Source organism: Amblyomma mixtum, chromosome 3, assembly GCF_055824585.1.
Source record: "Amblyomma mixtum isolate Tamu chromosome 3, ASM5582458v1, whole genome shotgun sequence".
NCBI lineage: Eukaryota > Metazoa > Arthropoda > Arachnida > Ixodida > Ixodidae > Amblyomma > Amblyomma mixtum.
Window position 1 is genome coordinate 302,938,047 of NC_143014.1, and position 23,716 is coordinate 302,961,762.

Genomic DNA, 23,716 nt, shown 5'->3' on the forward strand with positions numbered 1-23,716 from the left:
ATATGCTTCTGACACCCGTCAGATACGTCGGCACCGCATGTCGGTTGGCTCCCTCGATTTCCAATGGCCGTTTTTGCAGAAAGTCAACACAACTTCTTTGAGTGTGACAAAGCAGCAGAGCGTTCTGTCTTCCTTTTTAATGTAATTGCCTTTTGTGTTCAACACAAGCATGATTTTGAAAATGTCCAGTGGGCCATTGAAACTTTTTGTGCCAAAAGTATTCAAATTATTTCTTCGAACCAAAGAAGCACTATTCGCACATGCGCATTAAATTTATCATATTACCTATCATAAAACTTGAGTAATGGGGATTTGAAGTTGTCACTTCAGAAATTGGAAGTGAAGTTTTTATTCCCGTTTCTGGCAAGGCAACTTCAAAACCGTTTTTACTCAAGTTCAGTGGTAGGCACAATGGTAATTTTACTCTGATTGCATTCCTTGATGCCAAGGCAAACCAATGGCACGCATACCAGCCATTTCCCTGAAGCAAAACTTCTTACTTTCTCTCCAAAATTTTACATAACATATCCCCGCGGAGGCATCTGCAGCATGCAGATGTTGGTGAGTTGCGACAGCAGGGGTTCCTGAGCATCCGCAGGGACATCCCCGCAGGGGGATGATGGTGAGCAGTGCGCCACCACAGACCCGAGCAACGACGTTTAGCCGTGCGTGGCATCACCGTGTCCGGGGAAAAGGGGATCCTGATGGTTGAGCCGATGCCGAGCGTTTAGACCTTTCCCTCGGCGGAGGCAACACACCACTTTGGCCCCAGCTTCCTGTAGACGGCACCTCCATCCTGAACCGAGCGGGGGGAATCAGCAGTTGCCTTTTCCTCTCCTCCACTCCATCTTTAACTTTCCTATCTCTTTCTTACAACTCTCCTGTCTCCTCCTCCTTTCTCAGTTTTTCACTTTTCAAAGGCGGCTAGGGTCAACCTTGTGTGGCCAACCACCCTTAGTTGCGTCATAATTGGTTATAGTTGAGATGTACAGCTGGCGTGGGCAGGACTTGCTCGCAAGTTTCTGTACCGTCCCCTTGTTGGGCTCCATAGAGGGTGGCTGGCACCATGACCGAAAAACTAGCAGTTTTTATGGCTCCCCCTCTTCCCAACCATGATCTCCCTCTCAAGAGAGGGCGGAACGATGCAGATAATTTTTTTTTTTCAAAAAAGAAAAGTAGTTTTTTTCTAAACAGCATGTCATCCATAGTGAAGTGCAAGATAAACAAGCAAGAATCCTATCTCCATTCCTGGTATGAAAGTGTATGATAGAAGCCTTGGGCATTGGCTACAATGTATCAAAAATGGCCAGCGGTGACTTACTGCGCAAACTGCGTAACAACATCCAGTACTCAAACTCGTAAACATTGTATCTGTACAGAGCATTCCTGTCTCCGTTACTTCACACCGATCTCTAAAGACTGTCCGGGGCATAATATCTGAAAATGGTTTTGTCCACGTCACTGAAAAAGAGATGCTCGAAGGGCTGACTGACCAAGACGTCATAGACGTACACCGAATCAAGATCCAGACGGACAACAAGAAAATAGACACAAAACATCCAATCCTCACGTTCAACACCAGCACACTGCCCGACACAATCGAAGTGAGATATCTGAAAGATAATGTAAGACCACACATACCCAACCCTCGCCGATGCCAATTGTCAAAGGTTCGGGCTGAAGGTTCGGTTGAACCATTTTGCAGTTTTCTACAATGAACGTATACCTCTTTGATCCAGTATTGCTCTCAGGTGAAGGTGCACTTCTTGAAATTTCACATGTGGTTAAGTTTTTAAATATGATTGGTAGATGTAATAAATAATAGTAAGCTTTTTACAACAAGCATATTTTTTTTCACCACACATTAGCCACTCTTCCGTCCTGAGAAGAAGGCTGAGGTCTTTATTCGATTTACTGGGAGCCTCGACATCTTTGCGCACCCAAGGATGGTTGCAGAGGTCACCTGACCTTCTTTAAAGCTTGTACCATAAGTCACTTCTAAAAGTTTGCTTTGCATTTTTACTAGGTGGCATGAAATAACTTTTTGGGCCCATTACCCCACCGTTGATTTACACTTTTGTATAACATCCTATATAAAAACAGTTTTCTATACCCTGAGTTTGGCCGTGATAGCCTTAGCCGCTTATGCTCCATTAAACCCAACACACACACACACACACACACACACACACACACACACACACACACACACACACACACACACACACACACACACACACACACACACACACACACACACACACACACACACACACACACACACACACACACACACACACACACACACACACACACACACACACACACACACACACACACACACACACACACACACACACACACACACACACACACACACACACACACACACACACACACACACACACACACACACACACACACACACACACACACACACACACACACACACACACACACACACACACACACACACACACACACACACACACACACACACACACACACACACACACACACACACACACACACACACACACACACACACACACACACACACACACACACACACACACACACACACACACACACACACACACACACACACACACACACACACACACACACACACACACACACACACACACACACACACACACACACACACACACACACACACACACACACACACACACACACACACACACACACACACACACACACACACACACACACACACACACACACACACACACACACACACACACACACACACACACACACACACACACACACACACACACACACACACACACACACACACACACACACACACACACACACACACACACACACACACACACACACACACACACACACACACACACACACACACACACACACACACACACACACACACACACACACACACACACACACACACACGCGCGCACACGCACACGCACACGCACACGCACACGCACACACACACACAAACACAAACTTACACAACATATTACATAAGTGCAGAAGCTGTAGCTCTACACGAAGTTAAATGGCATATTTGGTTTGGTTTGGTTTATTGGGCTTTAATGTCCCAAAGCAACTCAGGCTATGAGCGACGCCGTAGTGAAGGGCTCCGGAAATTTCGACCGCCTGGGGTTCTTTAACGTGCACTGACATCGCACAGCGCACGGGCCTCTAGAATTTCGCCTTCATCGAAATTAAGCCGCCGCGGCCGGGATCGAACCCGCTTTTTTCGGGTCAGCAGCCGAGCGCCGTAATCACTGAGCCACCACGGCGGGGAAATGGCATATTTGGAATAAGCACGCAAGTGCTTATGTTCCCTGAAAAATTTATTTAAAATTTTTTCTCCAAGACCAGCTTCTCCCCTTGAGTTTTAAGTGCCTATTATGCTTGCACTCAGCCGTGCTACAACTGGCGCTCACAGGCACTGTTTAAAGAATGCGCAGTTGAGGCCAAATGCAAGGATATGTAGGAGCAGTAGCTGCCCATTGACATGAACAATGCATGAAAAAATTAAACGAGGCATAGCTTTTTGGGCGCTAGCAGCACTGAAACTAGATTACCTTCCTGACCCGAAAATATACCCCCGTCTCCCATTTAACATGAACTTGAACATCTGGTTCCCCTCCTCACCAAAAATAAAAATGCAGGCTATGCCCATGGTGTCACCGATTGTTCGTTTCGTGGTGGCGAGGACAGAGGCTTTATCATTGCCTCTGCATGACAAATAGCACCTGCAACTTTCCCCTTTTCTTTTCCATTTCAGCGACTCACAGGTGATGCAATCAGTTGTCAGTCATGTTTTTCTTTCTCTTAATGCATGTTATTCGTGAAAAAATACTTCCTCTAACTTCCTGGAGCTAACTTTGTGGCCCTTAAGTTTGCAGTGTTTGAGGGGCTTGCCAGTGACCTTAGAGTTAGCTGCTTGAACATCATATAACGCAATGGCTACTGCTACCTTGCAGTTTGGATGCCCTTGAGAAAGCACTGCGGGACCAACAGTCCCAGCTGAAGCTTCAAGAGGAGGCTTCCAAGAAGAGAGAGCTGCAGCTGAAAGCTGTGATTCGACAGCTGCAAGACAAGGAAGTGGCCAACATGGGTATGGCATTTCTAAATAATAGCCTGTTAGCCATTTTGGCACTGTTCGTACAGGGTAACCGAAAAATGCTGACACGAAAAAACAACCTCAACTTTTATATGCACATATAGAATGAAGCATGATTTTTATCGGAAAGGACATTCAATTCCGTGCAAATGCTCATATTTCAAGTTCAGTGTGTCCATATTATGCTCCAAAACAGGCTCGTAGGCGCATCTCAGAACTTTTAAAAATAGCCGTGGTGTCTTCTGGGGTCACTTTTCTTCAGGCCTTATTAAGAGCACGGTTCAGCGATTCGTTCGGTTTGGGCTTGAAAGAGCATGCTTGTTTTCTACACCATCCTCTTAAGAGTGAAGTCCTACGGACTGCGATGTGGGGAATTTCACGGCCAAACTTTCTTTGGCCAGAAGTTGAGGAGGTTTGTCTCACACCACTCGACTGCCACTGTGCTGAGAGCGGTGCTGCACCAGCAGTACTGCAACATGCAAAAAATAGTTGCAGGTATATGTGGTAGACGTAGACAGTTTTAGTTTAGGGACAGTCTCAAGCTCACCCTAATGCTTTATAGTTTTCAGAATACCAAAGCATCTCAGCTAATGCCGTGCACATTACTACCTAGGTAGGGGGTGGCCACTGGCATGTCTGTAAAGGCTTGATTTGCAGATGCCAATGATCAGGGAGGGAAAGCATGATTCCCATATTGAAAAATAGCGTTTTAAATTGGTCTATATAGTTTCTCAGCTGCACAAATAGGTATGCTCATTTGGGCATAAAGCCTTCGATTGCTCCAAAGAAAATATTGAGAAGAAAGTCTTTAGGCTGTTCCATTATTGTAGCGTAAATAGAATGATATCGAGGTGGTCACGGAAGTTCTATGGATAAAAGTCTCAATAGAATGCATGGTCTTCTGTGGCAACTTCCTTCTATAATTCACACAATCCTTCTCTATGGCAAGTCTAGTCCTTTTGTTTGTTAATGCTCATCTTAAGGGTTCTCTTGGTTGCACTGCTCCCAGATGTTTTGAATGCCAAGCATTTAGAATTCCTTTGGGAGATGACAAAGAGAGCCAGTTCCTTTAGTACGTAATTCGAAATTTAAAATTTTCGTATGGCTTCCAAGCCCCTGCATATATTCATGGATACAGAAAGGAGACACCTTTATGAATACCAGTGAAACTGTTATTGAGAAAGGGCATTGTTTGAGGAGGTGACATGTATCACACTCTTGGCAACAGTGTAATTTGAGTATACTGCGGCATTTTCACATGGTCGGCAGCCCTTCTTTCTCCATTCAGGAGCCAATGTATAACCTTGTTTTTATTTTGCGCACTTCTACTTATGTATAGTATTCAATAAAACTAAAGTAAAACTCTACTGTGAATTGAAGCTTTTATGTGCCCAGGTCCTCCATAGTTCGGCAACAATATCCAGAGTGGAGGCATTGATGCAGTGGCCTTTGGATTTTAAAATCAGTGTCATACATCTGAGCCCAAAGCAGCAGAGCTGCCAAACGCCCGATAATAGTGTTGTAGGAGCACAAATACAATGCAGCTAACTTTGTTTACACATGCTTTTCAGCCCACTGCAAACGTTTCAAGCTTACCTCTACTTCTGTGTTGATGACAGACTGTCATTAACCCATGTCACTTTTGTGGTAAATATCCGTTAGAGCCTCAATATATAGAGGTGTTGACATTTGTCACGGAACATGCTCTTCCATCTTTATTCACTTTGGCCAGTGACCAGCAATCCTCATCACCATGATTCCTGACCAGATGGTATGCCGTCAAACCCTCGACTACATCAACATGCTGATGTGCATGTGTGTCTGCTCTTCCCATTATAATTTTATTCATTCAGCACAGTCCATGGTTAATATCTTTCTGGCGTATGCATAATGCAGTGCAATCTTGATGGTAAGCATCTCTCGGAGTCATGACAAATATTTAAATATTTTTCGAAATTCATATAGTCAAAACCGACGAAAATCAGTATGCAGAACCATTGGAAACGCATTCACTCAGGTCGGTTTTCGTCTGCCGGGATTTAGTATTTATGGCTGTGAGCCACCGCCCACTCGCGGCATCGGCGAAGTGCAGGCTCTGTGCCACCATTCACATCTTGCTGTGCCACCACTCACATCTTGCTGTGCGTGCCGCGTCACTGGCACTCTGTGGGCAGCACTTAGTGCTCGAGAGCACTGTCACATCTCTTGGTTCGTATCATTTGTAGCAGGATGGGAAAGGGTTAGGAACTCATGGAATTCGGTCCATTGTGCACAATGCACTGCAGCCAGGAATTTACGCGCCTTATCAACTGTGATCGTATGATCGAGATTCTACTGTATAAAACTGTTATGTCCACGTTTTATGTCATAGTGACTGTTGCATAATTTGCTGCAAGATTAACTCAAGAAACTATCTTGTTCCAAAATGGCAGTTATCCTGATTCACTTGATCTCAAAGGACCTTTAAGGTATCAAGGCCTGCGATTCGTCACCGGCATGAGCTTACCATTTGTTTGGCTCATGAGAGATACTGCTTGGCTATATCTAAGGAAGGACTAGGTTACGTAAGCCTGCTGTTTTTTTGGAGTATGAGCGAGAACGCATTACATTTAAATCTTTTTAGGAAATCTAACCATAGTTTCTGTTACTTTCATTCGGCAGGGAGATATGTTAAATACTATGGAGGGGCAATCCGAAAAGAATTTCACTTCAATAGCTGGTTTAGCGGTTTCAGGGTTCATTACCTTCCTCAGCATCTTCCAGTAGTCAGGCAAGCTATAGCCGCCCACCTAGTCTACAGCGCTGAGTAAACTGTCTCCAGGGTCTTTTAATTAACTGACAATAAAGATACAACAGTCCACATTTTCTTGATGTACGTTTATTTCTTGGTACAGCCAATGTGCTAACCATTCAGAGAGCCTTTGAGAGGCAGTACAGATATTGCCTTTTACTTTTTCATTTTTTCTTTCCTCTGAGGTAACAATGCATTGTTACAGTGCTGGCTGTGCTCTTTGTTTCCTGCAGCAAGGACCGCTATTGCAAGTCCAGCAGTAATAGCGTTTCCAGAAGACGAGTCGCGCCGGCCGTTACTGCCGTCGAGGGCACTGGTCGAGTCCCGGGCATCCGTCGCGCAGCTGCTGAAGACAGCAACTCCCCGTGCACAAGAAGGAGCACGGCTTGTCCACTTTGACCAGAGCCTGGAGGAACAGCCCGTTGCCGAGCAGGCGCAGATGCGCCAGCTTGAATATGCACGCAAGAGACAACAGGCCTGGGCCAGTCTCAAGTTCGTGCACCATTTATCACTGAAACTGTGCACAATTTTGAAGGCTTGAGCTGGAATTAGCCAATTGACCGACGTCCCCTCCAGATATTGAATACCAAAGCACAGCGCTGTTTCATAAATATTTGAGCCTACAGCCACACTGTGTGCAACCTGAGAACCACCAGCGATGACTGTCGCATGCAGTTGCGATAAAGCTCAAATCAAACTATGCATTGCAGACAACCTTCTTTCCATTTCCATCTACATGCTTAACTTTCCACCACCACCATCTAGCTCGCACTGTTTCATGTAGGTAATGCATCTGGCATGTCACATGTTAACTATACTTTAACTGCTGTCAACAATAGAAGCAGAAAGCATGGCACATACTCTGCTTCTTGAGCTATGTATATGCCGTAAACGAGCATTTCCTTCAGCCATGGCGCTCAGATAATTGTACATGAGCTTGTATCGCAGTAGCTGTAAAGTTTCAGTCGGTGAACAGTACCAGCTGCGTACTGCTTGTCTGTTTCGATCCAAGCAATGCGCTGAAAGGTTAATGGAGGGCATAAAAGTGCAATAAGCATGTCTGGTATGCAAATGAATTTTTGTGCTGCACTGGCATATCCCTAAAAATTAGTTTTAATTCTGGGCAGTTCTGCCTAACAGTTCTGCTTAATTGTACCGGTTAACTGCTGTGTAGCACTTTAAATGGCAATGCCAGGAAGGTAGGTGTGGAAGGTGTAGGGTTTTTGGGTGAGAGAAGAGAGACGAGAGGCTGTAACGGGCAACCTCCACATGCTGTTAAGCAGTTATTACACGTTTGCCCCCATCTGCTTGTCCTTCTTGCCATATTCTTCTTTTGCAGACTTGTGACATTTTGTTTTGTTATAAATTAAAGCTAAATATTCCCACTGCGTGGCCTCAGCTTTGGCAGTTACTGAACACAACCCCGTTTTGCGATTTGTTGAAAACCGGCAATCATGGCTCTAAGACCAGTGCCCCTTTTCAACTTGAATGAATAAAGTAGCTCAGTTGTAACCATATTCTTCATTAAAGTTACCAGTATATTTCAATGCTGCAGGCTAAAATTTATAATTATTTGATATGCAAAGCACTAAAAATACTTAGCCACTATAGCGATGTGCTGTTACGGCACATCTGATTTTGGGCAAGGAAGTTTTGGTAATTACTTGAGCTGTTTCTCTGCAGCCAAGTCTTTATCCTCTTGTAATCTTTGCTATTCCTGCTGCCAAGGTTTCCCAAAAGCAGTATCTTCTTTCGCAGAGCTCTCCAGGCTAGTTGTTTATATGTAACCTGATTCTTAACTAGCTTACTCCTCTACTTCTGTTCACGCTTTGTTCAACACGCCCCATTTTTCTACAAATCAGCATGTCCCTACAGGGTAATTCACGAGATACGCTGCAGGTAATCATCTGCAGTAGGTTAGAGGGATGAGGTTGCCCAAATTCAGAATCTGGAACATTTGGTTTGAGGTTGTTTAGGTGATCACATCTATATATTGCGGGACTTGAATTTCAACAAACGTTTTTTTTATTTTTTTCATGCATTTATATGAAATTTTCTAGCATGTTCGAAATAAGTTTGAGTACTCTCACAAAAGTTTACAGTTATATCTGCAGAAAATTATTTCCTAATATATATTTTTCCTCTGAATCTTGTGAGGAACCTGCAGTGTAAAATATAGCCGAAGGCTAGTCTTATATTGCGTCTCTATTGGCATGCTGCAGGTCACGACATTCTTAGAATTCTTTTCGCCAAGCACAAATTTTGGTTTTGAATTTTTTGCAATGCAGTATCTGTTGACTTATCTAGAGTGAGCAGGAAATTCATTACAAAAAAGCTAAAATTCATAAATTTGAGAAAAAAATGTGTGTTAGGGGTGCAGCATAATAAACCGCGTCAATCTAGATGGAATAGTTATGAAGAAATCTGCTCTACGAGGTGAGCATCTTGCAAAATTTTAGCGGGAAAAACACGGACAGAAAGCGTAGACGACACGAGTGCTAACAACTGGAAGTTTATTCGAGAACATGTAGAAAACACAAGAACTCACTGGACTGTATGAAACCGGTTTCTTCGAACCTTGTATTGCAATGCCGTTGGTGCAAGGAACTCGAGACCTGCATGTGCTCGCCGGACCTTGACAACACTACGATTGTGTACGAGCATGACAACGTGTTGTGTAGTGAAATTTATGAGGCATGCTGTATCTCCAAGGCTCAAAACACGTGCGTGGCCAAACGGTCTATTGCTATACGGGAGAAAGAGGTAGCATATCTGGACAAGTGCTTTGCGCCTTGATAGCAGGGGCTGGCGGTGATTGTTGTGTTTAGTTTTCTTCTTTTGGTTTTTGACCAACGATTTTATCGCACCTTCATCCTTTATATTCCTACGTGTTTTCGAATAAACTTCCAGTTGTTAGTCAGCGCTCGTGTCGTCTACTCTTTCTGTCCGTGTTTGTCGCACTAAAAGTTTGCAAGATGTATGTCAACCAACTCGCCCAATATGTAATACTGTTGAAGGTGAGCATCTAGGCAGAAAACCGTAACAAAAAAAAAAACTCCCAGTGTTTGAGCTTTTCCTCACTATAGACAACCGCGGTGATTCATAAAAAGTCTTTCAGAGTAATTCCTGGTCGATTTAAGCGATGAAACTGTGATACAGCACAAAAAATGAAGCATACAAGCTGACATAACAGTAAACAAAAACGCCCATGATTTGAGCGTTTCCCTGTAGTAAACAGTAGCCGCAGTTGAAATAATCTTTTAGATTCCAGTCGACTTCCCCGAGGAACCTTCGGGACAGCACAAAAAGCGAGGCATACAAGCGGAGACATTTTTAAGAAAATCAGTATTTTGGCCTTTTTTAATTTCAAGGCAGTGTCAGAGTAACAGTGATATTTCATTTAGATTTCTTTCTGCACTGGAGTTTTGCTTGTTTTTGTTCACTTGGAAGTGGACTTTGAGTAAAATTCAAGTCTTTTCAGGTCAGAATCTAAACATACTGCGCAACGTAGTCCATTAAAGGAACTGAATAAGGAACCTGGCCATGAAATCAGTGAGCCTGCTGGAAGTTTGACAGATGGTATGTATGTGACAACACATGTATGTCGCAAGTCATCAGTACAGTACTAGCCTCAGTTTGGTGCCAATTCAGCCGTAAAATAAAAATTGCTTTATTGGCAGCTGCAAAAATAAAACACATGCATGCTTTTTCTTAATAATTAGCTAGGATTAACTCGCAACATGATACGAGGTGCATCAAAAGATTCAGTTAAAAAGTTTCAGAGAATCAAAACAATGCTTTCTTCCATGCTGTAAAAACGTTCGAAGCTCCAGAGGAAGACCAGATTTTTGCCACTTGCATGCACGGTCGGCAAAACTACCTCTTCGAACTAGGGCACACCATTCAACAGCCAGGAGCACCAACAGCCATTGTTCGTGCATGATTTTGCCAATAGTTTCTCAACATTTTTTTTCCCACACTTCAAAACATGAAAACCCTTGCCGTAAATATTACGCCAGTTTCGGTTTGCCTAGACAGGCCATTGCTTCTTAATTAAGATCTTTTGCATGTATCTGGTGGTGCACAACACGACAAATTTTAGCTAAATAATCATTTTAGTATCAGTATCCCTGCTTGTTCAAGACAGCTGCTAACTGCAGTCGAATCCCACTTTTATGAAATCCACGGCACCATGACTTGGATTCTAACGTTAAGTTCTGATATCTCCTATTCAGAAGGTATATACAAGCGCAATTATTTGCATCTTTCCCTTTTTTGCCAGTGCGGAAGCAAAAGTTCTCTTGTACTCATGTAGCGCCTTCCTTTTCCTCTCTCTCTCTTCCTTTACCTCACTATCCCCCCCCCCCTCCATCTTTTCCAAATGACACGGTGCTCTGGCCTCCAGTGAAGTTTTCTAATATGGACAAGGAGAACATGGTCCATCCGCAGCGTGGAGATTTTCAGTGACTTAATAAAGGTGCTGGCACATACTGCCCTTCGCACAAAGTCCTTTGTGTAAATGTCTTTTTATGATTTCTCTAGAAAGAATAGTGCCTTCCAGGGCCTGTGATAGAACTTACCTAATAACATGTCTGCTTTTAGCTTTCGTGAGCGCTGCTGACCCAAAAGACGCGGGTTAGATCCCAGCTGCGGCGGTCGAATTTCGATGGAGGCGAAATTCTAGAGGCCCGTGTACTGTGATGTCAGTGCGCATTGAATAATCCCGGGTGGGCGAAATTTTCGGACCCCTTTACTACGGTGTTCCTCATAGCCAGGGTCTCTTTGGGACGTCAAACTCCCGTAAACCTAAACTTTTCATGAGCGCTCCTGTCACTAGCAGAAGAAACTTCAGTGGGGCACTTCACGAGGAGAAGTGGAGCATGCTGTCCATTTGCTTGCATAATGAACCCACCCGCCACATTGTCATTGAAAATTTACTTTTATTTAATATTGTATGGAAAACGCGCACCTGTCCTCCAAAGCCGGTGTTTAGTACAGCCGCCTTAACAGCGATTGGCTGGCGCCGTTGACTAATCATTCGATTATACGAATGAGTACTCCGACCTTTTGAAATAAACGGTGCTATAATAGGCGGCGATATGAAAGCAGGGGCGCAACTTCTTCAGTGCGTGCGTCTGTTGTGATAGGCAAACAGACTGGCAGATAGGTGGGCAGGTGGACGAGCGAGTCGATGTCTGATATAAAATTTTGACGCCGCAAAAAAATCTGTGCTTTTTTTCCCCGCGTAATCAGCCCTCCCCACAAATTGACTGAATCTTTTCTGTACAAAAAAAGCAGGCTCGTTGCTAGAGTGAATAAAATACATGTGGCATGGCTAACTTTGTCCTCCTTCTGCCCATTTAGAAGTTAAGCGCCACTAAATGAAACCTGGATACCAGGATCTTGTTAAAATAGCGTTGCAGTGTCGTGCTAGTCAGTGCCAACCAAAGTACTTTTCCCGTAGCCTCAAGAATGCATGATTTTCATAGCTTCAAATAACAGGCAACTCATGTGACTCATGGAAATTGTGGTCACTGGCACTTTACTGCGAAATGATATGGTCTTCCTAGCTTTTAGTGCTGTCAGAAAGTTTTATGAAACAGAATACATTGAAAAATTTTCCAACAGCAATTTTTTTTGTGTTATGACGCGTAATATGCACGTATCCCTTTGCCTTCTTACTCGAATCGCGCCTGCTAAATGTAGATGCTTGCAAAAATATCCAGTTTAAATGTTATGGCCTGGGAAACAGTTTTAAAGGTCGGAATTCTTGGTATTGTGGCAATGGCCATTTTTTCGGTAAGTGCATTGTAGCAAACAGACATTGTTAACTGACTTATTTTCAGTATCAATTGATTGAAATATAGTGTTGTGCTTTTGGACGACTAGACACCTGTTCAGTATGCTTTTTTTCTCTCGGGAACAGACGGCCTCTCACAGCTGTCCAAATGCTACAAATCGTTTAGCACAAGAGTAGCTAGCACTGAAGAAGCAGAAGCCTGTGCTTCAAAACACAGGCTCCGTGGGCGTGGTTCGCATGTGCTGAATTACGCGCTCGCGTGTCAGCAACTCAGTGAGTAGACAGGTATTCAGCGGAAAGTTACCTAGCATGTATCCACTTTTGAGACTAATGTAGCGCTTGCTCTAGAAATGTTTGGTGCGTTTACTTCATGAGACAGTAGATATAAGCCAAAGTAATTCTCCAATATGTGGTTCAGCCTTGCTGGCTCTAATGTTCAGGCCCAAATCACATCACCATATAGAGAACTTGCACTGTAGCAGCTTGTTGATTGACCATTGAAATATAAACTTGAAAAACTCCAAGCCTTTCAGAAACTCCTGTCTTAGTACAGATGCCCAACCTCTTGCATGGTAGTTGTGAGCACCATCAAGTGAGACAGGATTTGTTTTCATAAAGCGACTGTGGCAACTGCTGGATCTAGTTTTTCTTACTGAAATTTGGTTCTGTGGTTGGCATGTTGCCATTTTTTCAGCAGTAAAAGACTGATTTATTGCTAACAACAATTAAGTTCCAAACGAAACCTTTTCTTTTCCCACCACGTCATTTAAACTCTTGATATCTAGGCCAAAAAAGACTACTATCACCACTCGAACATGAATGGCTTGTAGCATAGCCTTAAAGGCCCCCGTCAAAAAAACTGCACTGCAGTATGCTTCAGAAAATTGTCAGCAGAGGCAGAGACCAGTTTTCATTTTTGACCTTTTGTGGCTTATGGAGGGCCTGTTTTCAGTTAAGGTAGTGCGTTCAGGGGTCAGTTGATGAAGCATTTGACCCCTTAAGGCCTCATTAACGAAGAATATTATGCTCCAGAATTGCCAATTTTTTAAAACATTTTAAACAAAAGTTTTCCTGAAACCTTTTACGGCAGATAATGTTTTCTTGGTCATTCTTCTTTTCCTAATCTAATAACCCATATCTGGGACCTTTGAGGTGTAGGGTGAAAGAAATTCATAAAACTCCAAAATCTAAGGGTTGGCTTCGAATTGCCATGCACAAGATGCACTGTTTTTCCATAGTTTCCATGAAACTAGATGAAACTGCTCTCTTTGTAGTAGCGGTCAAAGCACGCACTGGGCAGAGGGGCTTCTGGCACCACTTGCACCACGTCCTGGTTGCCTTGCTGATGTTTTTGTCATTTGCATCTCGTTTCATGTAGCAGATTATGGGGTGCGGCGTGTAGGTTACAAAATTCCACGTGAAATACGCAGTTCTAGAGTACGTGGAACCCATTTTCGGAAGCAAGAATATTTGCTCATCTTACTCAAAACTAACAGCTGAGAGGTGTGCCAGTGTATCTTTACTACGATAACATCAAGCAGTTCATCATAAAAGTAAGTCTCAGAAAGCTCTAGTGGTGGGGGAGAGAGATTACTACTAAGCGTCAGTCGCAGAGAACGCTTGAATTCAAACCATGGAGCTCTTACGAGGATATTATTGACGTCAGTGTGACATCATTCGCAGGAGGTGGATATCGTCTCATCGCTGCTTTCTTCCGCTTCATTCTCGCTATCAATAAAAACGTCATAACTATCTTCTTCACTTGAAGAATAAAGCAAACGCCGATATCCTCGTCACTTGCTTTACAATATGGCAGAGACTGATCTCCGGCATCCAAATGCCGCACGGATGCGCCATGCTTCCCTTGAAGGCGCGGGAAACACAAGGCACGCCTTCTGCTATCTAGTCTGCAAACTTTCATTCAGTACAAGTGTACATAATGGAACCTGTGCCGCCAGCTGTGTTTTAAATAGCTGTTTTCGACAGTTTGGCGAGGTTGGCTCGGAACATTGTGAACACCCATGACATCTGCTAATTACAAGCAAAGAAGTGGTGATCACTCATGACAAGCTGAGGTCGTCATAAACCTTTAAGGGATTAAAAAAGAAAACTGTCTGCACTATAGGACTGGACAGAGGAAAGAAGTAGTTTTCATTCTTAAAAACTAATCTGTCAATAGGGGCCAGCTCAAATTTCTCTTCTGTGTTTCTTTGAACACTTCGCAGAAATTCAGTGATTAAGATTCGGAGCTCTTCCTTCACTAATCTCAACTGTACAGCTACTGTTCAGGATTATAGCCTCCATTTAATGTTCCATAGGTGTTCTCTGAAAAGAGTCCAATGCAAAACAGGAATGTTGTTGTAAGGCAAGCTAGAAAATTACGGAAAGTTGTACCAGGCTCTCAGAAGTCATCTCAGACCACACAGTTCCAACTCCTACCTTTGATGTACAAAGTTTTGTCATATGTCAAAAACCTCAGCAAATTTAGTAACGGGGTGCAGTTCAACTGTTGGGTGATGCATTCAACTGCTAACAAGAAAAGCACAACATGCCAGTGTGCAAAGTAACATGCAGAAAGCAATGACACAGCTACAGAAACGTACAAAATGAGAAGTGCACAGCAGCAGCACCATGTTTGCATTGTTGCATGACTGAGCGATAACATACTTTGCTCCGGTTGCATTCATTCTGAAAAAGTGTCCTTTATTGCTCTTGAAAAATTTGAATAGGTTGTATGCTTCCCTTACCTAACCGACACAACGTCCTCATTGCATCAAGCCACATAGGTTTTCAGCCAGTACCAAGCACATGCAGACTCCATAAATTTCCTCTATTACATACTAGGGAAAATTTTGTTACAATAATAGCAACGTGTACGGTATGCAGAAATAAGACATTAGCTGCTTAACACTAACTATGACATACCAAGGCTGTACATTCAAGCATGTGTAACGTAGCCAGACTGCATGAAAGAATATGGTCAGATAAAGGCTGCAGCACTAGATGCTACCTTAGACCTTTTGCTTTCCTTTTATTGCGAAAGCAATACTACGCTCACTCGCGTAGCGGCGGCCGGTAGCCACGTTTGACCTTTAAAATGACCTCTGACGTAGCAACCGCCGCGGTGGACACCTGAACCGCACCGTACAAGAAGGGAGGCAGTGGGAGTAAAGGAAGAAAGACGAAGAGGAGCCGTAGTGATGAAAATGAAAATTATATTTGAGGAAAGGATATTACGCAGTAACTGTCTCGCATCTCTCGGTGGACACCCGTCATCCGTTTGCAGATGAAGGGATTGAAGAGTGAAGAAAATGATTTAGAGGAAAGGAAATTACGCAGGAGGTTGCGCCGCTGTGCGGAGGCGGAGGAGAGGCCACAGTTGGCACGATTCCAGCGCAAGCACGGACACCGCAAGCATGAAAGGACACCGCGAGCATGAGCCATTAAAGGCTTTCGCCTTAAAATGAATTAGAGGAAAGAAAATTACGTGCCGGCGCTGGTGACGTTGTAGCGTGACGTCATACCAGGAGCGAGAGACGGGCTACCAACTCGGCTCGTCGGGTAACGGCGCCCGCTTTCCACGGCGCGCCGTGCTCCTCCCGCTAGAGGCGCTAGTGACGTTATGGCGTGACGTCATACCAGGAGCGAGAGACGGGCTACCAACTCGGCTCGTCGGGTAACGGCGGCCGCTTGCCATGGCGCGCCGCACTCTTCCCACTAGAAGCGCTGCATATGCAGTATGAAACACCTGCTTTCGCAACCTACGAGGCGGAACCAAAGCTATGCCCCCGCCTGTTTTTTCTGCCCACGGTGGCCTTGCAATAAATGATCTAAATTCATAATTTTCCTTCAGCTGGAGTTTGAAGTTTGCCGGTGGACCTGCCCCAGCCTTGCACTCAATTTCATCCACTGTCATTTCAGAACACCCTTCACCGTATGCTTCATGTGCCGAATGAGATTATTCTTATGTTGCACTACTACACTCCTGCTTTGACAGCAACTCCTTGCACGTTAGAAATTATTGTATCGTCCCCGTCACACAGCTCACCGCCACCAATGTAAGCCTTAAAGGAGTATAGACACTTAACTTTTCGTTGCGTGTGGTCTTGTTTGCAATGATTCTTAAGACATTGTTTACATGGATTACCACGTGCAATTCTCCTCGACCGCTAAATAATTTTTAATAGAATTTTTCTCATGCTGTTTCGGTTTCAACAGCCGAATGATGACTGTGAGATCAGAGTGATTATTTGTCACGTGAGGCATAAAAACTGCAATATCATCTGTTTCTGCATTCATTGTCATTCCGACTGTTGAGGAAGGCTCACTTCAGTACTGCAGTGAATTAAAACGATCAAACACCTTATATATCGACGTTTTCTCATTCCTCACGTGACATATAACCTCACTTTGACGTCACAGCCATCGTCCGGCAGTTGAAATCGAAACCGCATAGGAGAAAAATTTCATTATAAATTATTAACGGTCGAAAACGAATACCACCTGATGATTCACGCATAGTAATTTCTTCCGCATCATTCCATAGCACGAAACATGCCAGTAAAATTAGGTGTCCATACTCCGTTAATGCTCGCGTCTATGAAGTGTGTCGTAGCTCCTCAGCAGCTCCGCAAGCATCGTGGCTTTACATCACAATTTCTGCACCACATCGAATAAAAAAAAAAACCTACTGTTATGCTTTCCCATGGAAATTCATCTGACCAGTGCGGCTGGGCTTGCTTTTCTTATTTGCGATGAAAAAGCAATCTCCACCAGCAGCTGCCCAGAGCGCACTCGGACAGCTTCTCTTTCTTGTTAGCATCACCACTCATATGAATTGCGGTGAAAAAATTGGTTTTGAGGAAAGTAAATGCACAGGAACTGTCTCAGTTCTCCGTGGACTCCTCAGTCATGCTTGAGATGAGCAGGAAGGAAGAAGGGAGTGACGGAAGAAGAGGTAAATAGGCTTTGTTATTAAGGGCTTGAGCGGGGAGAATTATGAGCGAAAGCACGAAAGGCTGCACGGAAACCAAGTGAACAGGGTAAGCAGGTGTGGTAGTGTGGTGAGTGCTTCTAGGGTTGGCACAAACGCCATGGGAAGAAATGGCTGGCCACGCAGACGCAGACTTACTGAAATATGTCGTTTACGGTCAAGACATTGCAGTCCGCTTTTAACGATGATGATGACGAAGGGTTGTGGCTGTTCTCTTTGTATCCACTGACCTCCAGTAAGGCACCGGATGGTGCATTGGGCGCCCAAAAATAAAGCTACCGGAAGTAAGTGGCCTCATCCCGGAAGTTAGCCTTTGGCTGTGCACGAAATGAGACATTAGCATGGTTTTCGGTTTCCGTTTTCTTCACGGAATTTCGTAACTGTCGTCTTTGTCCCCGATTCTGCCTACTTGTTGGGCTGTCAACTGCATGACTGCACCAGGAAGCTCTTCAAGAAAGGTTTCAAAACGCAGGTTTGTGGTTTGGGGAGGGGGATTAGCGTCGCAATGCGACTCAAGCTATGAGGAACGCCGTAGGAAGGGCTCCGAAAATTTCGACCACCAGGTGTTCTTTACCGTGCACTGACATCGCACACTACGCGGGTCTCTACAATTTCGCCTCCATGGAAATTCGACCTCCGCGGCCGGAATCGAACCCGCGTCAAAAAAGAAGCTTCCTTTGCATTGCAATGGGACGGCACTAGCAGACACCTGAGACGGCGCTACGTACATGTACGGAGCGTCCTTAATGCTACGCATTTATTGTGATGCATGCTCCCGCGCTCTAAGCCCAAATTTTATCATCAGTAGGTGATAAATTTAATAAAGAATAGGTGGAAAACTTCAGCAGGCAGCCGACTTTGTAGTGACACAGTGACCATTTTACGAATTATGTTTCGATCGAACCAGAATGAGGGCGCGGCAACTATCTGATGAGGTGCCGACGGTGTTCTGGTTCACATTAGCGCCTCCGTAAGGTATAGTACGGCTTTTCCAACGTAATGTATCACTATCCAATATTGTCTCCTATTGCACCAAATTATGCCTGAGTGGGCTTTTATTCATGATGCTTAGGGCTGAATTGACTTCTTGAAGCGCTTGACGTGCATTCCTCTTTCTCCTTCACAATTTCTCTCACGCTATGCGCATCAATAAAGGCAAGCGCTATAGCATAGACTTTTCCCGGCCCCACGGGCGCTTCGCATCATGCGTATGTACAGTCTTTGCCGAAAGTAACCGAGCAACACAACGGCAGCTGGAGCGAGTTCTCTGCCTAGTGGCGGCGCAACGGTCTCCGGTGCATCCACCGTTTATTGATGGCTACGGCTGGGAAGGGAGCAACAGAAAAACAACTCACAAGAAGTGAGGAGAGGTAGGTATGCTCGTACATTACGGATCAAACTGGCGAAGAATAAAATCCACTTACAAAGAAAATGTCTGGGTATCAGGAACAATTCCTGGTAAACCTACATGGCTAGGGGTAGTTTATTTAGCGATAGGGCACAAATCCAGGCAAGAAAACAAGAATCTAGTTAAATATCACAATAACGATATAATGTAGTTTGGATACGGTGCCGATATTATTCTCCTGGGGCACATGAACGGCCACATCGAGTTTCTAGATGGATACGCAGAGTGTAAAGGGAACTTCATGCTAGATTTCTGCGAACGGCACAACCTAGTTATTGCTATTATAGAAATAAATGTGAGGGACAAAGGTCGTGGGAATTCCGTAACGGGCAGACACCCATAGATTATAGATTACTGCCTAATGTGGCAGAGGATCTATAGCAAGCTCGCAGGAAAGGAAATAGACGAAAGGCGGGGGGGGGGGGGGGGATCAGTAGTCTGGGAAGCGATAAAAAAGAAGCAATAGAGAAACACGCCATGGAAAAGGGGGATTATAATCAGAACTACTTATCAGTACAAAAATGAAACAAATAAAAGGGGTGAACCGCTGGAAAGGAAAGAGGAAGCCGTGAAGCTGGTGGAATACGGAAATTGAGGAGGCCATCGAACAACGGTGGATGGCTTCGAGGTAAACAGAAAAAAGGAAAGAGGGCTCAGTTATCTAAAAACAATAGACCAAAAATGGGAATCTTATCGAAAAAAGAAACAGAAAATGCACGGCCTCGTCCAGGCAAAAAAAAAAAAACTATCCTCCGATAGTTGGCTGGATGAAGTTCACAATAGAACTAAAGGGGAGCCACGGAAATTCTCGAGCTATATAACCTGGCTCAGTAAAACGACTCAAACAAAGCGGGAACAGATTCAAGATTCTGGGAGAAAATGTTTAAAGCGATACGACGCTCTGAACTGCATTACATTAGTTACAGGTGAGTCATTTAGGAGTGACGGTAGGGTAATCTCCCCAACTGAGGCAGCAATACAGGACACCACAATAGAGAACAGCATAGAACTGACTAGTCTTAAGTAGAAAAAGCGGAAGCAAATCACCCTAAATGCACATCCGTGGGGATAGACAAAATCCAATCAAGTTGATCAATGAACTTGCGCCAAGAAGCCAGGAAACGCTAAAAGGATTGGGGACAGTCGTAACAAATAAGCGAAATCCGTACAGCTGCGGACAGAGTAAAATAATACTGATTTATAAAGGGAAAGGTGCACATAAAATCCTTCCGACCAATTACGACACATTACAATGCAGGCGGTGAAATTTTGAAAAAAAGCAGTCATATGTATAAAATAATAAGGTACATGAATAACGTCAGAATAGGTTCAGAAGGAGTGGGCACTTAGATGACAGTCTGTTCTTGCTTACAGAATGCGTGGAAATTGCTAATGCGGAAAACAGACCTTTCTATTTAGCCTTTCTGGGCATTAGTGGTGCATACGACAACGTAAAGAGGGAACTAATGTGGAACATATTAAAAGATGAAGGTATCGGTCATGAGGTCATTTTCTACCGGAAATATAACGAGATAATCAACCTCAAATTACATGAGAAGGGTTAAAAAGTACATCTGTCGAGGTTGTCCTCTGTAACCGGTGCTATATATACTGATAAATATGGAAAGAACGCTACACGAAAGTAATTTATTTTATCATCTGCCGTATACATTAGGCAGAAAGGTTGTTGACCAAATCCTGCCAGGTTTAGTGTACGCGGACAATTATGTAGTGTTAGCAGATAGCCATAAAGAATTGCTGACCCTGGTTAATTGTAGTGCAGAAGAATGAGGCGCTCTAGGTCTCAATTTCAGCGCAGCTAAGTCAGGTGTGATGATTTTCAATAATACAACTGTTCAGGTGCTTACAATACAAGGCCATGAAATACCCAGAGTAGCCCAATACAAATATCTTGGGGTATGGGTAAACGAAGGAAAGATATAGACCGAAAAGCACAAACAGTGTGTTTGCGCGGAAGTGCAAAGGGATGCCGGGGTAATGAAACCTAGGGCATTAAGGGAGGAACAGCAAATATGAAGTACTGAGAGGTATTTGGAAAGGAATAATGGTGCCGGGGCTTACTTTTGGTAATGCGGGTGTGTGCTAAAGGGCAGGAGTTCAGTTGTGATTAGAAAGTAAATCAGAGAGCTGTTGGAAGATTAGCACTGGCTGCCCACTGCAAAACCATAAACGAGACAGTAGAGGAGGATATGGGCTGGGCATCCTTCGAAGCACCGGAAGCTCGCCGTAAAATATTATATGAAGAACGCCTGAGGAACTTGGATGAAAACGGGTGGGAAGTCAAGGTATTTATATACTGATACACAGAGAGCATTTACTCACAATGGCCAAAAAGAAGTAGAAAACTAACCATTCACTAGGCGGGACACAAGGGACGGAGTAAGAAAGAGCTTTAAAACGCAGGTAAAAAATGCGGAAGGTAAAGACTTGATTAATTCAGTGGAAAAATCATAGTGTAAAAATATAGCGATAGTGGAAAAGGTAGACAGGAAGGAATCGCTCTATGATAACTCAGGAGGGAGTACCCTACTCTTTAAAGCTAGGTCAGGGTGTCTTTGAACGCGCAGTTACAAAAAGAGATTTATCGAAGATGATAGATGTGCTGTGTGCGGTAAATCTGTGGTACCATTTGAACACCTCATCCTCAAATGTGATAGTATCCATCCGGATGTCGATGCAGGCAGTCAGTCTTCCTGAGGCCTATTATTCAGGGATAACAATGGTCATGCATATAATTTAGCGGTGAAAGTTAGCAGAAAGCGATTGAAAAAATTTGGTGGCTCAAAAGCAGAGGGGTGACTTAAGTTTCGAAGTTCATGACTGGAAAACCTATTTTATAAATGCCGAATTTCAAGAATAATTTACAATATTGTTAAATAAAATCATATAAATAAAAAAAATCCGAGCATACTGGCAACTGCCACCACCTCATTTCAAAGGGGACACTCCCGTCCGTCCGTCCGTCCGTCCATCGATCGGCCACAACTCCCCGGCTGCGAGCAACGTTATTGGGCCTCTTTGGAGTTCGCCCTTTACAGAAAAGCACATGGCCACATAGGCTGCGGCCACCGGAACCAGGCCAGCGGCAGTCACGGCGGCAAGCAAGTCACTGATCACGGAGGGCAGATGATTTTTGCAGCTTCGCGTTCTTCTGCGTTTCGTTGCTATGCACGCGTACGGCAGAAATGGGCTGCTTGGTGTCGAAAACAACGACCTGAAGTTACTGAGGGGTGCCGCCGACTGCAGAACGAACAGATGATGCACTCGCACAAGAAGCTTAGCATTATACGTAGAAGAAACCTAGCAGCGAAGCGCGCCTAGAAGCTGCCGAACTCAGCGCTGACGATGCCAGGCGTGAGCCAGCTAAACCAGCTGCCAGTGAACTTCGCAGTGGCGCAGAGAAAACCACGAAGGTGTCACTAACCTCTCGTAGCATGGCCACCGCGCTCTGCGGAGCGCCCCCTTCAAGAATCGGTGACACCAGGCGCATACACAGTAACGTCAGCGAAGCAGAAGTGTTCTGACAGCCGCTTGACTGATTCCTTGTGCTGTCGCAACCCAGGCTGCGTATTGTCTAGGCGTCCGTGCTATTTCGGAGACACAATAAGCATATTAATATTTCTTTTTTTTTTCATTACTCTAAGATCAAAACACCTCTCAAACAAATCTTACTAAGTCATACACCCCACAAGACGTTCACTAGGTGCCTCTCAAACATGCCTGAACCAACGAGCCTTCATGGCCTACGGACAATAAAGAACCAAAAAAAACTTCGTGGTATATGCGCTGCGTGCCCACCTGATGCGTAGGGGCTGGGTTCGAACCCAAATGACCGCTATTTTCTTTTCCTATTTTCTCGTTACAGGAATTGTAGGATTTATTGCGACGGACGAAGCCGGGATGTCGAGAGAACGAGCTCCTTACGTTGCCGCTTAATACCTGCGACTGTGCAATAGACCTCTCCCGGCCTGCATCAGAGCTCATGTTACTGGTCCGATGGGCAAAAGATCACCGAGGTGTCTCTAATCGGGAGAAGAACGAATTCGACCCGTAGCAATCGGCGTCCCTAATCGGGAGAAGAAATGAGGTGGTTGAACAAAACCGGTTGAGAAGCAAAGGTGGACGTTTTCGCCAGCCGGCCTGGCATGGGTTTGCCTATGTGGTCCTCCGCTGCACTGCCATCTTAGCCGCCCTGCAGGTTCCCCCTGAGAAGGCCATTACTGTCCATCTGGGTCCCACAAAGTAACGAGGAAAGCCCGCTTTATCGTTTTTATCCATTAAGACTATAGAGGTCCCCTGCCGGTGCTATGTAGAAAGCCCCCTGAGCTGCCCTCTGGGTCCCGCGCGAGTTGAAAATCCCGCACATAATCCACATCGGGCCCCAATGGGCAGTCCTTGCTCATCAGTCAGTCAGTCAGTCACAGCCCTGTTAGTGTTTTTGGGGTAAAGAAAATGGCGAATTTGAAGACAAATTTACAACACAGTTAAACAAACAATGGCCGTGGCTTAGCTAACTCTGGTTATGCAAGCGAAAGTCAGGCTTGCATAACCAGCGTGAGGTCAGGCTGCGG